The sequence below is a fragment of the Natator depressus genome, chromosome 8, assembly GCF_965152275.1.
Source record: "Natator depressus isolate rNatDep1 chromosome 8, rNatDep2.hap1, whole genome shotgun sequence".
NCBI classification, from domain to species: domain Eukaryota; kingdom Metazoa; phylum Chordata; order Testudines; family Cheloniidae; genus Natator; species Natator depressus.
Genome location: NC_134241.1, coordinates 70,014,359 through 70,017,935, shown reverse-complemented (window position 1 = coordinate 70,017,935; position 3,577 = coordinate 70,014,359). Strand labels below are relative to the sequence as shown.

At 39.5% G+C, this 3,577-nt stretch overlaps 1 non-coding gene across 1 annotated transcript; it reads right to left on the bottom strand.

The window, feature by feature from the left end:
• Positions 1-2,687: 2,687 nt before the first annotated feature.
• Positions 2,688-2,886, bottom strand: LOC141993050 (U2 spliceosomal RNA). The gene has a single exon (XR_012640745.1). It is a non-coding gene; the product is annotated as a U2 spliceosomal RNA (small nuclear RNA).
• Positions 2,887-3,577: the final 691 nt, after the last annotated feature.

The following is a 3,577-nucleotide window of genomic DNA, read 5'->3' as shown; positions in this document are numbered from 1 at the left end:
AAAGTTCCTACCAACTCTACTTAGGGGTTCAAAATCTGGATCTGAATTTTGCAATCTGTGACCACCTGCATTTTAAAAACATTTGCCAGTGTCAGTTTTGTTATTTCTATGTTATGGTTATTTTGCACACACAGAGAATAGTCAAGTACTTTCTGTAAAGATAACCTTTGATATTAGTATAAAGAAGAGAACAAAAAGAAGAAATGTCTCCATGTCCATGAGACAACACACAGTGTATGTCCATCCGTTTTCTGAAAAGATCATTGAACTGAATACAAAATGGCTGCCTTCCTCTAGTCCACAGCGATTTAGAATGAGATTTTCAAAACTGCCTAAAGGAGTTGGACTCCCCAGTTCCCATTAAAGTTAATAGAAATCCCACAGCCAAAATGCCTCAGTTTTAGAGATACTATACAAAGAAAGCAAATGCTTGACAATTATATAACTAAATTCACTAGAAAACAAAGTTTTCGCTTCTAAAATGGGATCATTACAGAATGGTTTTGTATCTGAGGTATAAGACCAAGAACTGTTGGATTTTTCAGTTAGTTGGCAATTTTTAAAGAAAAAAATCATTCCAGATTGAATGAAATGTTTTGTTCAACCCACAAAGTGTTTCATTTTGGTTTTGAGCATTTAATATGTAATTTTAAAAAATTAAGGGACGTTTCTAAATGAAGCCATTTCAAAAATTTTAAAAATGAAACATTTCATTTTGAAAATATCAAAATGAAATCTCTTTAAAAAATTTTTGGTTTTTTATTTTTACCAAATTATGTCAGCAAAAATTAACACAATTTTATGAAATGTTTCGGTGTCACCAAATCTGTATTTTTCCACCAAAAAAAGTTTAGTTCAAAAAATGTCACCCAGCTCTAGTTGTAAACCTTTGAAAATAGGTGTTTGCATCAAAAATATGGACAAACCTCAGAATTATAGGTACTAGTTTAGTATAGTTGATGCTTGCTCATATATCTAGTTTCTCTGGCCCCAGATTTTCCTTAACCATATTTTGGTGGGAGGGGTGAGGAGAAGATGTGACTCTATAGGAACTGGCGGGCCAGATGTTTCCTCACTTATGGGGATGAAAAAAATAAAGAACGCTTCATTTCATTTTTAAAGCAGGCTCTGAGTGATTTGGGAGTACACTGATGCCCTGTGATATCTGCAGAACACAGCACTGGGACTGTAAACTCTGTATTCCTCCTTACTTTTGTAATAAAAGAATAATGAGCTCAGTGGTGCAGAAGCAACACACCACGCTCAGAAAGATACCTCAAAGCCCATTCTGCCGCTTCATTGGTGTGTATTAAAATTAATGAGTTTCTGCTAGAGAAGGAAGGAGGTGTCCCTACATGCAAATGAAATCTCTAATTTTTACATTGTAGCACTACTGCGGAGCAAAGCAGCAATCTGCGCAGCTTAGTCTCAAAAGAGTTGACTGCTTTTTTTCAGGGGCAAAGTGGGGACAAAGTGAAGATGCTGCAGGAGGAAACAAAGCTTTTCATTTGCATGTTAACATTAGTGAAATCTGTATTGCCAGGAACCGTTGTGTTTTCCTAATTTCATTTATATAACAGAGTAAAAAAAACTGACCATGCTGAAAGCCAGCCAACACCTGAGGCTGCTAGCTCAGCCAATATAACCCTAACAGTTAATGGATCTCAATTATCGATTCTTTATTTTTGTTCACAAGAACAGATATCTGGAAATGAATGCATTTGAGTTACACATTTTGATTAACATGTCTTTCACAGTGGTTTTGAGCCATTAATGAAGCACAATTGTGAAGCACCTATTGCATTGTTACTTTATCCAATTATAAAAAGGTGGTTTCATTAAAACTCTTTGGTTTCATCCCAAATTCTTCAAGTTTCCATGTCATTTCAAAGATGAATCAGTAAGACATTGCTGCATCAACATCTTTTTCAAGTTTTTTTCCTGCTTCTGAGGTCCAGTGGTGGATCTGAAAAGCTATTCACCATCCTGAGGAAGAAGTCAGGAAAGTTTGACGGATGGAAAATCATTAATTTCACCAGCAGTCTCAGGACTGATGTCTAGTGGTGGGCTATGTTACCTGGAGATCTGTGCAGCATCAGTGTGCTTTCTGCATATTTTCTTGAGGTTCAAGCCATGTCAGTTAGTACCCACCGGCCTCAGTTTTCAAAAGGGGCTGATAAGTTTGGGTATCTAACTTGACAAACTTCGGAGGATTTGGATTCTCAGCAAGTGGAGACTAGCACTTCTTTGAAAGCTGGGTCCCTTCCAAGGTTCTTCAAGTTGAGAAACTGAGCCACCCCAAATCACCAGTAATTTTTGAAAATGTAAGCCCTAAAGTTGAATGTTGGGCCTAATCCTGTGAGCTGTGCCATACCAGCCTCATGGGACGCAGAGAGAGGCCAGCTTAATGCATAAAGGAGAAAAAAAAATACCATCACATGGGACAAGGGCAAAACAGTGCCACTCCCTGGAGCTGCACAGCCTGCAGAAGCTGTTCCAAGCCCAGTGCTGTAAAAAACCCTGCAGGGATCAGGGAGATGGATGGGTCCCAGAGGGTGTGTTAACAGAAAATACACATGTGCTTAGTGGGATGGAGGCCTCTCCTTCCCATGAGCTCTGCATAGGAGCTGATAATGGTAGAGTAACCTGCTCCATCATTACTGAAGAAGGGGTTCTGCACTATGATTTTTTGGTGCACCTTTCCTGGAGGTACTACAATACCAGGTCGATGTGTGGAATGGATGGAGCAAGCTCCTATTCCATCTCCCTGTTCTAAAAATCCATTTAATATATAGTCCTCAGATAGAAGACGTATCAGATATTAAACAGATAAGAACAGATACTACAGATCTTAGCTGCAGGGTCCTCCCCCCTCCAAATGGAGATTGGTGGAGAGCTCAAGGCAGTCTCCCTGGCTGTGCTCCCTACCAGGGCTGTTCACTCAGGAAGAAGGATTCAGGCTATTAATCTTCATACAGACAGATTTTAGGCCAGTAGTTGTCCAAGCACCTTCCACTAGGGATCAAAACTCACAGAAGCATTAGAGTGATTTTTTCAAAGCATGAACAGAACCTCTGGCTAGACAGCACCATCACACGAGAACTCTGATGCATACCTCACTTCCCAAAGCCCTCTACCCTGGGATGGGAGGAAGCACAACTTAAAGAAGATCAGTCTTTTTTTATAGATATCTAGTGGGCTGAAAACAAGACTTATAATGGAAAGCTAGCTTCAGTCTTAACTATGGAGTTACTAATGCTGAACTGTAATAAAAATCAGTGCCCAAAGACCACCTAAAACTAACCTAGATCCTCCTACAGACACCAAGTCTGTCTGTTTAATTGAGCTTACAGCCATTTGATCCCAAATTCAATTTGAATTTCATGTGCTCTGGGGATTTCACAGAGAAACCTATTCAAGCTTTTATGGGCAAAACTCTGGAGAAGCATCACCAGCTCAGTCCACGAACGTGGGCAGCTTCCCAAATTTGTTTAGCACTTTGTGGCTCTAATTTATAGCTGAAAATCTTTCCCATGCCATTGATCTAGGTCTCCATGCTTCCACAAGATAGCCGCAA